Source organism: Diabrotica virgifera, chromosome 8 (assembly GCF_917563875.1).
Source record: "Diabrotica virgifera virgifera chromosome 8, PGI_DIABVI_V3a".
NCBI lineage: Eukaryota > Metazoa > Arthropoda > Insecta > Coleoptera > Chrysomelidae > Diabrotica > Diabrotica virgifera.
In genome coordinates, this window is record NC_065450.1 from 2816434 (window position 1) to 2831463 (window position 15030).

General features: G+C 30.2%; 1 long non-coding RNA gene across 1 annotated transcript; it reads left to right on the forward strand.

The window, feature by feature from the left end:
• Positions 1-11876: 11876 nt before the first annotated feature.
• On the forward strand, positions 11877-14740 carry LOC126889716 (uncharacterized). Its single transcript, XR_007700142.1, has 3 exons — positions 11877-11992; positions 12146-12445; positions 12768-14740. It is a non-coding gene; the product is annotated as an uncharacterized LOC126889716 (long non-coding RNA).
• Positions 14741-15030: the final 290 nt, after the last annotated feature.

The following is a 15030-nucleotide window of genomic DNA, read 5'->3' on the forward strand; positions in this document are numbered from 1 at the left end:
GAACAAAACCCCCATAAAATTTTTATGTAAATATATTAAAAAATAAGCCGCATCTCGATAAAAACTGGCTTATCGAAAAAATACTAGGAGGCAAAAAAGTTTTAAAAACGTGATTAACTAATGGTACCACAATATTGAATTAATTGGAACGTACACAAAAGTTTGGGGGGGTTTAAGGGAACAAAACCCCCATAAAATTGTTATGGGTTGGACAAATTTCACTATAATTTTGTTTTAAGATATCCCTGCCATAAGAATGATATATGTCCATTTTCAATAAAAAATCTCTAATAGTTTTCGATATATTGAAAAAAATCGATTTTCATTTTGTAACTTCAAAGGGCTGTAACTTTTTTTATGAGCACATTTGTACTAAGGCAAGTTACGTTCAATTGAACTATTTTTGACCCCAGAATGTGTGGTATAATTTATGACCAATCTTTTCGGGACACCATGTATATTTTGTATCTTCTTAAGGTGCCTTCTCCATTACTGAAGGTTGGCATAACTACAGCAAATTGTTCTCTATCTTGAGCGATCCTTAGTATCTAATGTGTGTCCATGCCTGTCAAGTATCTCACGTTCTTCAGCCAGGAGCATTTTCTTCTTCCCGAACCTCTTCTTCATTCCACTTTCCCTTCCATTACGAGTCGTAAAAAGTTGTACCTTTCTCCTATGTAAAGTATTTCCTAGATAACTCATTTTTCTGTTTTTTACAATAATTAGGAATTCTCTCTCAGTCTCCATTCTTCTCAGCACCTCGTTGTTGGTCACGTGATCTGTCCAAGAGATCTTCAGCATCCTTCGAAAAACCAACATCTCAAAGGCTTCTATAAATATTAAATTATTTCTATAAATTTTCTTTTTCGAAATTTCTATAAATATGTGTGTGTGTTTAGATTTATGACCTTGGTTTGAACCAATTGGCCAGCTCAAATTTTTTTTTTTTTTTATTTTCATAGACACAATTTCCTAATTTTAACTGATATACATTATATTTTAATAATCACAAACATATATTACATACATTACATTAAAAATACATACTAATAAAACACTATTACTAAATACTTATACTAAACCACTAATTGATATTAATTTTTTTTTCTTTTTTTTTTTTCTTTCGCGCTAAGACCTAAACCCGATTCATCCTCGCGGAGGTTTAGGCCTTCTTTGTGATTTTTTTGTTTTTTTTTGTTTTTTTTTTTTTTTTTTTGTTTTTTTTTTTTGTTTTTTTTTATTTTGTTTTTTTTTATTGTTTTTTAATTTATTTTTTTTTATTATTTTTTTTTCTTTTTTTTTATATATATTTTTTTTTAATTTTTTATATATATATATTTTTTTTTAAATATCAATTTTCATATTTTTTAAGTGGTTATAAACAATTTTATACAAATTTATATTTCGTGTACATAAAATGGAATTTAAATTGGTGGGGAGAGTAACTCCTACTGTTTGTAGATTCTTATATAACTGTTGATTCAGCATCTGGAAGTTTGCGCAATCGAAAATCACATGCTCTAAAGTACCCAACTCCCCGCATGTGCAGTTTTGAGAAGTGGCCAACCCTAGTTTATTTTTGTGAACTGGATATAAACCATGTTTGTTCCTTGCTCTATTTAAGGTTTTAATGAAGTGCCGATTTGTAATGTCGTTAAACCACGGTTTTCTATAAATTTTTGGTTGGATATCATGAAATCGTACACCTTTAAGAGATATATCATATTCCAGTTGCCATTGCTCCATTTGTTTTTTCTTAAACCATTGTCGTAGATCAGTGACTGGCATTAATGGTTCTTCTATCGTTTCCCCTGTTGTAGTAGCATCCTTGGCAAGTCTATCCACTATTTCATTTCCGTTAATTCCATAATGAGCCTTAATCCAAACCAAAGAAATTTGTTTACCTGTATTCGTAAGTAGCTGGATTGTTTCTAAAAATTTTATAATTACTACTGATGAAGTGCTTGATAATTTAGTTTGTACTATTGTGTCTACCGAACTTTTGCTATCTGTTAATATAACAAACTTATTCTTGTGATGGATATTAATATACCTCAAAGCTTGAAGAATTGCGATGAGCTCAGCAGTATAACTAGACATTTGATTTGAAAGTTTAAATTTTTTGGATAGATTTTCATTTGAATGGTAAAAGGCGCATCCAGTTGACTCAGCGAATTTGGATCCATCTGTATAAATACAATCGGACTCCGGCCATCTTTTCAGAATTGTTTTCTCAACAAACGTATTTATGTTAAATTGATTAACGTGTGGTTCAATATTAAGATAATAATAAGGAATTTGTAGTTCTAATAGGTTATAATCACAATTATAAAAGGGAAGGATGTCATTTCTGTAAACCTCGCTATTAAATTGGATTAATAGCTGATAACTGCTTATTACTTTGGGATGAATTTTACGTCGCCAGAAGGGACTATCTATTTTTGAATTGAGGTTTTGTATTTTCTCAGATCTTTTCTGTGCTAGGAGTTTTTCTATAAATATAGAAATTGTTAGAGCTGTTTTGGGGTTTTAGCCAAATTTGGAAACCAAGATTATTTAATTAGTAAATAGGTACATTTCAACCTATTTATGTCCGTATTCAAATAGAACATTAGAGGCACTTCTATTCATTTATGTTGTACTTTGTATTACGAATTTTGAAAAAGTTAAATAAACTAAACGTTTTAATTATTATTATTAAGTCTTTATGCTTTAATCACATAATCGTGAAGTTATCTGGGGCCGCTCGGGGTCATTTGGCCTAGGGCCGTAAGTACCCTAAATCCGGCACTGAATAAACGGCATGCTATTTTAATGTCAAAATCACAGTTGAACTGAATTACTACAAAACTATTTGGATTGTTTCCTTTTCTTTTACGTTTTTGTTTAAAATATCTGTGCAAATATTGCCAATTTGTCATTATTTTTCTTGTATTAATATCCCTGCATCATTTTCAAGCATGACAAATCAGTATATGACCAGTTTCCTGGTCAAATGATTTTATTTCTTTTTTAATTACTTCAGTAGTATGTAAATCATAAATGTATTAACTAAAACATGTTTTAAACTAATTAAGTAGGTTGCCTAATTAGTAGAAATTTCGACAGGAAAATAAATTTATGATTTTAAACTTTCTTTTAAAATCTGCATAAATTAATTGTAAATCATTTGATAAAAGATAAACAGTTATTTTATATAAAATAAAAATTACATAGTTATTTAAAGTTGAAAATATTTAATTATGTACCACCTATTTCGCGACACCTATCGCAAAAAAGCTACAACATAGGAGGCTGGTTGACAGATAAAAAAATTGGACTATCTGGCAAAAGAATGAAGAAGAACAATTTATAATATTAATTATTACGGAAATTTAAGAAAAATTGCTTGTCCAATTTAACGACACCTATCACATAAAAGCTAAAACAAAGTGGTCGCACTACAACTTCAACCAACTCATCGAATACGATTTCCCATACACCAATATAGGGCTTTTCATCGATTGTCATTTGTTTCGAGCTTCTGTCATGTGTCACATAATATTAATATATCTACGCCATACGTCTTTGGTTTGTATCAATTGGTTATATCAATAACGTATGACGTAGATATATTATTATTATGTGACACATGACAGAAGCTCGAAACAAACGACTGTGAATGAAAAGCCCTATAGTATACGCACCTACTCGTAGACTACCTTATTTATATACACACACATAATATGTATTTGAGTTGATGTGTATATGAATATGGTCGTATACGAGTAGGTGCATATATTTGGTGTATGGGAAATCGTATTCGATGAATAGGGCTTTTCATTCACAGTCATTTGTTTCGAGCTTCTGTCATGTGACACTTAAGATTAATAGGGAGTTTTTGTACACACAAACTCGTAAACGTAACGCATCTTTTTGACATATACGCTTGCGCATTAATGGTTGAACTCCCGTATCGCGATACGTATTACCTAAGGTTACGGGCTGGTACGTTAGGTTCATACGCATCCCTATCGAGCCGAAAGTCACCGAATGCACACGAGGATCTTGCCCGATTACCTACCAAATGAACATGTCATCAGCGTACTACCCGTTTATAAACATTTTAAGGTTATATTGGTTATTGGTTTACTCTATTTGAGTAAAATTATTCTGTGTTTGTAATTGGAAATTGGAACTTCATAATAGATTTAAAATTTTATTGTTTTTAAGTTGTCTATTAATAAAGCAAAACAAACAAATCTTGTATTAATTTAAGAAATACAGTGATCACCACAATTAATAACTAGATAAACAAATGACCTAGTTTCAGTAAAATTTTCAAATAAATATTACCACACTAGTTACATTATACCTACTGGAATTCTAATGTAGGTATACAATAATTTACAACTAAAAAGTAGGTATAAACAAAAATAAAAAAAATTTAACCTAAGGAAAAATAATATTTTTATATTTAAATAGAAGCAATTAAAACCATACAATTTCATCATTCATTTATCTTTTTTTACATTTGTATATTAATTGTATATTGTGTGAACATTGTTTTATTTTTTTGAATGTCAACGGAATTTAAAAATGACTTTACGATTTGCTTTACGTTACGTTAAGGCAGTTACAAAAACTACCTATTTTAACATTCATCCTCTACGACACGTTAGTTGCTTTACGTACACGGAGATGCGTACGTTACGTAGCAACAAAAACTCCCTAATATATCTACGTCGTACGTTATTGGTATTACCAATCCAATTAGGGAGTTTTTGTTGCTACGTAACGTACGCATCTCCGTATACGTAAAGCAACTAACGTGTCGTAGAGGATGAATGTTAAAATAGGTAGTTTTTGTAACTCCCTTAACGTAACGTAAAGCAAATCGTAAAGTCATTTTTAAATTCCGTTGACATTAAAAAAATAAAACAATGTTCACACAATATACAATTAATATACAAATGTAAAAAAAGATAAATGAATGATGAAATTGTATGGTTTTAATTGGTTCTATTTAAATATAAATATATTATTTTTCCTTAGGTTAAATTTTTTTTATTTTTGTTTATATTCTTGTTCTCATGATCATTTTTCAGTGCGTCACAGTTTTTCGATTTCTCTCTAATGCATTAAGTTAGATGAGACAGAAAAAGCGGTAGCTCCGTGATTAAACACAAAAATAATGCAGCATTACAATGGTTATATACATAAGATGCCTATTCCTAACCTACGTTTGATTCGTTGATATTTAGAATGCGCGTTTTTTCTAGCCAATCAAATACACGTATTACGAACATTTGACGAAAACTTCGTCCATTTTGGCCATTTTTTAGAAGTGTCAAAGAGTCAAGTGACGGTTATTATTCAGGTCAGTATTTTGTGTACCTGTCATTTTGAAATTTCGAATTCGACTTCACTTGTGTTTCACGACGTCTTTGTGCATTATTTTGTGTTTTGGTTTAGAATTTAGTTCGTTAAAAGTTAGTCATTGACGTGAGGAGACTAGAGACATTCGAGATGTACCGAAGAGTGCTAAATATCTCATGAGTAGATAGAATAGCCAACGTTGAGGTAATGAGACTTACGCATAAGGAACGAGAACTAACAAATAAGAAGAAAACTGAGATATATGGGACATGTGATGAGAGATGTATATCTAATACTCCAGGTCATTATGCAAGAAAAAGATCCATAGTAAGGAGACATAACTCATGGCTGAAGGACCTTAGGAACTGGTTTGGATGTAATAACAATGAATTATTTAGAGCCGCTGTTTCAGAAATAAAGATCTCTCTGATGATTGCTAACTTTTGAAGCGGAGACAGCACCTAGAGAAGAAGATAAAAACACAGTTTATGGATAGTTTTGTGTCATTTTTTAATGTTTCCATATTTATAAATTTAATTAACAATATTGTTTACTTTTTAATTATATTCCCCTTTATAAAAAATACCTACATATTAACATATTGTGTAAAAATCAAATCTACTAAATTACTAATTCCACAAGCTTTTCACCTATGGCTAAGTACGATTGTGGCATCTGTCAGATTCGTCAATAATTATATGAAATAAGTCTCGACACAGCCAATACAGTATATGACGTCATAATTAATGACGCACTGAAAAATGATCATGAGAAAAAGAGTACCTACTTTTTAGTTGTAAATTATTGTACCTACATCAGAATTCCAGTATAATGTAAATAGTTTGGTAATATTTATTTGAAAATTTTACTGAAACTAGGTCATTTGTTTATCTAGTTATTAATTGTGGTGATCACTGTATTTCTTAAATTAATACAAGATCTGTTTGTTTTGCTTTATTAATAGACAACTTAAAAACAATAAAATTTTAAATATATTATGAAGTTCCAATTTCCAATTACAAACAGAATAATTTTACTCAAATAGACTAAACCAATATAACCTTAAAATGTTGATAATCGCTGATGAAATGTTCATTTGGTAGGTAATCGGGCAAGATCCTCGTGTGCATTCGGTGACTTTCGTCTCGATAGGGATGCGTTCTCACGTACGTATCAGAACGTTACTTTAGGTAATACGCATCGAGATAGGGGAGTTCAACCATTAATGCGCAAGCGTACATGTCAAAAAGATGCGTTACGTTTACGTATTTGTGTGCACAAAAACTCCCTATATTGATACAAACCGAAGACGTATGACGTAGATATATTAATATTATGTGACACATGACAGAAGCTCGAAACAAATGACAATCGATGAAAAGCCCTATTGTGTGAAGTTGTATTACGACCACTGTGTTTTAGCTCTCGTGCGATAGGTGTCGCTAAACTGGAGAATCAATTTTTCTCAAATTTTTTATTTATTAAAAATAACTGATAATCTTTTATAAAATTACTTTAAACTTGCTTTAATATTTTAAAACAAAACATTAATTAATATCATAAATTGTTCTTCTTCATTCTATTGCTAGATAGTCCAAGTTTTTTGAAGTTATTCTTCTTTAGGCGCGATTGAGAGTAAAATTTCATAAATCTGCGCGCATGCGCACACAGACAGTATGGCGTTTAGTTGCTAATCTTTCAATATAGGTATGTATGTATATATCAGAGCAAATAAGTCATTAAAAGAATATATTAGTGTTTTTAGTAAATGTATTATTTATTATAATTTTTGGATTTGTCTTTCTCTGCAGTAAGATAATAAAATATTATGTAGGTATAACCGTTGATTGAGGTATTGGTGGTGGTATAACCACCAATACCTCAATCAACGGTATAAGATTTTTATAATATGTCTGTTTGCCACGGTATTGTTAATTATATCTGAAACTTACGTGTCACTTAAAAGAAGCTCCGTGGCGTAGTTGGTAGAGCGGTGGGTCAGAGAACGGAAGGTAGCGGGTTCCAATCCTGGACGATTCATATATTTTTTATTTTTGGTTGTTTTAATAAAAAATTTTTGAAAGTGGTAGATAAGGAAGTTTTAGTTTAATATTTAAATGAAATACAAATAACCTGTTAAGTATATTTACTTCTTGAAATCGTATAATAGGGCTTTTCATCAATTGTCATTTGTTTCGAGCTTCTGTCATGTGTCACATAATATTAATATATCTACGCCATACGTCTTTGGTTTGTATCATTGTTATATACCAATAACGTATGACGTAGATATATTAATTATTATGTGACACATGACAGAAGCTCGAAACAAATGACTGTGAATGAAAAGCCCTATTCGCGATTGAAACGGAATATAGAGGACAGGTCGAATGCAAGAAAATGGCCGATATAAATGGTATAAACGTATAAACAAACATTCAATTCAGGAACAGAACAATACCGATTTGATTTAAAATATTTTAATGTATTCATAATGCTAAAATTTACTAAAAATTTCTGAATAGTGACCAAATTCCATTCAAATCAACAATTTTTTGGTTTGTTTATACCACTTATAGTAGTTTAAATTTATTCCATCAGAGGTCATATACTTTGTTTTTCATCGCGAATAGAAGAATAACTTCTTACGTGCGGCCTGCGGCTCTACGGCACCGAACAACGTGCCTTTCTCTAAAGGCCGCGTCTCACCATCAAATAATTTGATCAAACAGTTTGAGGAAACGAAAGTACGTCAAAGTGACGTCACAATTGCAGTTTTTTTGAAATTCTAAAAATCTGTGCTCTCACTATCAGTCTAGTTTGATCAAATTTTTTGTATTGAGTTGTCTAACTTGTTTGTACTTTATTTAAAATTAAAATTTTTCATTATTATCCACAATGAACACTCAGCATGTGACGTCACTAACTGTCACTTTCAGTTTGCTCAAACCAGTTTGATCAAATTATTTGATGGTGGGACGCGGTCTTTATGTTCCAAATACCTAATAAAACAATTTGACGTAAAATTACATTGAACGGTTGCAGCCGTTGTGTCCCATTAGACATAATATATTTGCCGGGTGGGACGGTGACGGTTCCTACCGTCATAGTTTTTTTAGTAAAGTCACTTAATTTTAAGCAGTTAAGTCATTTCTAAAAATTTGAGTTCAAAATATTCCATAGTATAATAGATAATCAAGTGCGTTGGTTTGGTCGAAAAAACGTTAGCTGGTGTCCGTCAACGTGTTAAAAATACACAATAATTATTATTCGTATGGGCATTTTGGTATTGCAATTTTTCCATTTAACTGTTTTAAATTTAATGAAACAACATATAAACTAATAAATAATTTATTAACAAATTATCCACCATAATATCTTAATTACTTAACGCTGCCAAAAAGACCAAAAGACATACGATGTATTGAAAACTTGTACTGGTATCAGAGAGCACAATTAAAAATAGATTTTTGAAGTTATACTTCTTTACCGGCGATAGAGTGTGATTTTTTATATGTTAAAACCTATCAGCCCGGCGCATGCGCATTATAACTTTGTTCTGATTGGATGTTCAAATGACATGTCAAAAATTATCCGATATGGCAGTTGCTGTGGTTTGGAGGTAAAGGTAAAAGTAAACAAATGTATAATATATTAGTTTTATTGTTGTGAGGACAGAAACAAAAAAGTTTATAATATTGTAGTGACTTTTAAATAGTTTTTACAAGCAACAGGTACGTAATAATTGTTAATGTATAATGGGTATAAACCTACCTATTTGATCTGCCAAAATACATAGTATGTAATAATTTTATTTATATAATTTGATTACCATCAAAATTTCTATCAATATTCACCTAATATATTGTTTTTTTACTCTATGTTTTGTTGTATTTTTTCAATTATAAATCATTTCAATTCAAAATTAAAATAATTTGATCAATTTTCAAAATATCAAAATATCACAAGTTTAATCCGTTTAGTTAGTCGATCTTCGTAAATAATGACACATAGTGTCCGTGGCTAAGCGGAGAAGGCGAATGAATTCCAATACCAACCGCTCTTATCAGCGCTGGTTCGAGTCCCAATAGAAACTTTCTTTTTTGTTTTTTTTTTTAATACATTTTATGATTGTAAGTATATTTATTATATAATTGTATTTTCAGAAAATACGTATTTAGTTAAAAAAAATTTCGACAATTAATGTTCAGACATCATTTGTGGCTTGTTTAATGTGTTTGTGTGTGTTTTATTCTTTTATTATTTTAATTTTTGGACTGTTCTAATAAAAATGTTTGAGAAGTAGTAAGTATAAATTAGTTTAATATTTAAACAAAATATAAATAAAAAGTATATTAATTTCGTTTAAATCATATAATAGAAGTATAACTTCTTACGTGAGTACAAAGTACACACACATTCTTTTTTTAATTAAAATTATATGTTAAATAAGTTTAAAATAAATAAATTTTATTTGCTACACTTATTTGAAAAATCAACACCGGTGCTACAACATCTATTTAAGCAAAGCCGGATCTGACCACTTGGATCGATAAAATGGCGCAAGGTCACAGAATCTGTCTGACAGCTAAACAATGAAATTTATTTATAGTATTTTTACTACAAAAGCGATATTACGTAGGTCAAAATTTTTGACGTAAGAGAACTGTCAAAACATTAGAATGTGACTTTTCTTATTGCCATGTTTATAATAAGTGCGAGCCGTGCAAGTTCGGCAAAGCGACCCCTATTTCTACGCTAAAATTCGCACTTTTAATTATATTGGCCAATTGTATTAGTCCTGGTTACTGGATAATTGTTAAGGCCATAGTCAAAAAAAAATAATAAGAAGAAAAAATAAGATTCAGGTTATGTTATGAAAACGTCAACAATTGTATGTAGTAAATAAAATTATATTAAAATGCAGTACTGCAAGCAAAATAAAATTAATTAAATTTACCTTTATATAATAATTGCATATCATATCAATATTGTGGAGCAATATATAATTTTTCTGCTTCATTGACAGAAGGTATGAAATATACGTCAATTTGACAATTTCAATTGACAATATGAATTATTTAAGATAGTTGCAATATTTCTCCGCGACTCACGCAAGGTCGTTTCTCGTTTCCCCTTCCAAGTACTTGCACACCGCGAATAAGTGCGTTCGCGGGAGCCTGTCGGCGACAAATTAGCAGCAAAACGCATGCGCACTTTAAAATGATATAAATAATATCGTTAATAGATAAATATACAAGGTATATTTACCTAGTATAATTTAATAATTAGTTATTAATATTAATTAAAAGTAAATATACCTTGTATATTTATCTGTTAACGGTATTATTTATATTAAGTCAGGTTAGAAATTGTCGGCGACAATTTGTCAACTGTACCCGCGAACGCACCTATTGAAGTGCACGTGAGTGCACCTTCGTCGGGTTGTTCGGTGACATTCGACATTCGGTGTCACCATAATCCCAATTCAAAATCACCAAACTTCTTGTAGAAAACTGGAGAAATACCAAAGTAATGCATATTTTTTGGTAAATAATGCCTATTAAATTCGAAGGAAACCAACTTAACAATTGCAAAATATAAGAAAACAATAATAAATAACTCATTTACGCCCGGTTTCATAATCAACTTAAAGTGAACATTAACTAAAGTCCACTTTAACGTTGACATTTACCCATATGAATTGCATTGACAAGGGTACCAACCTAAAACTTAATGTCCACTTTAACTGATTATGAAACCGGGCGTTAACATTTTTAACAACTGAAAACTGAAATTTTTATAAGGTTATGTGGTTATGTTTTATGTTTGGTTTGGGGTTTGGAATATACAAGTCTACTCACTGTTGCCAAATGAGAGAGAGAATTGAGAGAGTTACTTGTGACCTTGTGATTAATTGTTTGAATATATTCAATCAATAATTAGAAAATATTATTTTTCAAATTTTATAAAGTGTGTACATAAAGGATTTTACCATTTATGAATTTAATTTTCAGCTTTCTGAAAAAAAAAAATCGATAATAATAATTATTTTATTATAGTTTTGGAATGTATTCTTTATCGGAATATTTTAAATCTTGCAACAGCCTACATTTTCCTCCTAGTCTACGGGAGAGATTAAGGGCCGGTACTTTATGTCTCCGTTAACAGCCGGTTAGTTAACCGAGGTTTAATCGGGACAGAAATATATGCAAAACATAGACATAAACGCAATTATACTTATTATTATATTCATAAATAATTATAATAATAATTATAATTGCTTTTATTACAACGCAAGAGGCCCTATGGGGTACTTTTCTGTCCCGATTAAACCCCGGTTAGCTAACCGAGGTTTAACCGGGACATAAAGTACCGGCCCTAGATGTCCAGCAAACGACGGCACTGTTGCCAGATTCCTTTTAGCGGGAATTTTAAAATTTGGTTTTCAATTTGACAGTTCTGTTTTCTCAACTCAAAAATCTTAACCTTACTTTTACGAGTGGTTAGGATTATAATGTATTTTATTTACATATAAATATTGAAACAAATAATATTGTACTGTTTCATAATTTAAAACTCATTATGTTACAGTCTTTTCCAGTTGATAAAATTGCAAATCAAAAACTTTTAGGTAGGTAGCTGTAACTTCCACATTATTATTTATTTTTTAAGTATTAAGGTTGATGTTGAGTATTTGGTAATACTATAGATAATAGAGTAGATACAAAGTAAGCAATAAGTAGTATAACTGCCCATGTAATCACCTGTTATGTTGTTTTTGTAGATTTTACTGTGTGGATGGCACAGGAAGAAAACAAGAGTACTTACAAGAACATGAAACATCTTATTATGAATGTATGCGATCCTCAAAAAATTATTCTACAAAACAAGATCGAGAAAGAGCTTTAAAATCTAATCTAAAGGATCCTGCAAAATGTTTATTTCCTGTACTAGTCGAAGAATAATAGTATCTAAAAATATTGAAACTGATTGTTGTGGAGTAACATATTTTAAAACACATTATGACATGAGGATGATATAGAGTACTTACATATACCAAAACCAGAAGAGTTTTTTCAAAAATGTAAGTAAAATATTAAATATTTACACATATACAATATGTTGTTCTGAAGCTATTTCCTTGTGGCATTTTTACAATTAATTAATATATTTTGTATTTTGACAACAGCACCCGATTTGGGCATCGAAACGTTAATAAAATAATTTTTTTCAATTTAATTGTGGCTTATTTCCGATCTAAATAGTTAATATACAATATGTTTTAAAACAAAATTGTTACCACTAAACCACTTTTTAAATACTAATCATGAATATTTACAGTTTACAATCTTAAACTATCATAGTGTTTTTGATTCTCCTAATATACCTATATTTTACTTTTTTAGTGCACTTCAGACTGTTCAGGATAGCATAGGAAGTGAATTAAAAATAATTGATTTACTTACAAGAAAAGATATCACAAACATTAAACACCCTTGTGGCATTGATTTGAAAGATGGATATAGGTACAAACATGACGCAACCAGTGTTCATTTTTGGGTCGAATACTTACAGACTACGTCATGTCCAATATTATTTTACAAACAACAGGGCATACTAATGGATATTCATCCTGAATTTAACATTTATGATTTTTGTCTTATTTTCATGAATGCTGTGCCAAAATGAAATGTTAATTAAGTTTGGTAAATCTTTTATCGCAATAGATGGAACTCATGAACTCATTTCTTATGACTTTGAACTTACGACAGTATTAGTAAAAAATGAATTTAGGAATGGATTTCGTAATGCTTTCTTATTTTCAAATAGAAAAGATACCTACTTTTATTTACCAAGTTTTTTTTTAAATATATGTGTGTGATGGTGTTATATGTACAGTTGAGTGTTTTCATATCAGACATAACTGACACCTTTTACAATGCCTGCTCAAATGTAACGGGTTCTGTTCCTAATAGACTGTTTTAAGTGCCTGGCATAGGGCATGTCAAGTAAATCTTAATAAAATATCTGATTCTGAAAAAAATCTTATGTATAGAGATATATTAATGATGTTTTAGAGAGTATCAATAGCTTTTTGGGTAGAATTCTAAGTGATGCAGGTACATACAATTTTAGTAAGTATTTCCAGTAGAACTACTGCAATAACATCCAACAATGTATTGTTATAGGAAAGGTTGTGGAATTAATACCAATATCATAAAATGTCCATAAAATTTTGGACAAAGGAGTATCCATCAGTTGTTATCAGTTAAGCTTAAAACTTGGCACACATGGAGAGCTATACTATAATATATTATATTATATCTCATATCGTTATATATATCATAATATATATTATAGTTCCGTGTATGCAGGCTCACTCATTACTACAGTGAGCAATATGAGATATAACAATAATATATTATAGTATAGCTCTCTGTGCATGACCAGATTAACACATTCAGTGACCATCTTGAACAAACGCCACTTGGCTGGTACCACATATTTAAATCATTTATTTAGTTACACAGTACTACTGACACAACTTATGCGTCATCAGTAACTTTGGTAAAACCTTCGTGACGCTACCCATACGTCATGGTCACCGAAAATTTTAAAGCTTGTTGCCGAAGGGGGGCTATACTAAAATATATATTATATTTCGTATATTACCTTATGTATCCATAATAATTATATTTATATTATGGAGCCTGAAGACCAAAACAAACATTTTCAATTGGGTGGTTAATGTGTTACATATGTAATGTCATGATTTATGTATTTTTAGCACTAACACATTTGTAGGTAGCAAATCATATTTGTTAATATTATCTAATTTTAATTGTTTATTTTGAAATAAATCTTTTAATCAAAAAAGTGTTGTTTAGTTGTGTACACCCAGCAAATATCCTGATGTAATGCAGACGCCAATTGAATATGATGCCATAAAGATGTCTTTCTATGGTTAAAATTTCACAGCCTAAAGATGTCATTTATATAACTTCCTAGGACGTCACAAAATGCCCGCAATAAGAAAATAGAATTAATAACTCGCCTCGCTCCCAGGTAAAGTAAAGGTGCTGCGCCACTAAGAATGTTTTTTTTTCAATTTTTTTTTATTTTGTGGCTTTAGCGCTTAGCTATTTAGCCAGATACATGATGAGAATTAATATTAAAACTAATACAAATTAATACTAGTACATATTTTATTAACATTCTGAAAATTATATCCACTTAATACTAAAATAAAAAAGTGTCCATCTATACTATCCAACACATTTTCACTTTTGAAATCGTAAATCTCTATTGCCATTAAAAAATAATTTGTACTGTAAACAAGTACATAATATAAGTATATTTCTTGAGCTTCATTTTTTTTTCAAAAGACTGCACCACGAGTTTTAAATTATTATGACACACTACATAATATTTGATTCAATATTTACATGTAAATAAAAAATAAAATAATCCTAATCACTTGTAAAAGTAAGGTTATGGTTATATTAATATTTGAGAATAGAGAACTCTCTTCCAGCTTCCAACAGAACCAAAGTGGCATTAGGCTAATTTTAAAATTCCCGCTAAAGGGAAAAAAAGTAAATCTGGCAACAGTGCCGTCGTTTGCTGGACATTAAGGCCCGTATTTATAGTCGAGTCTCAAGACAGCGT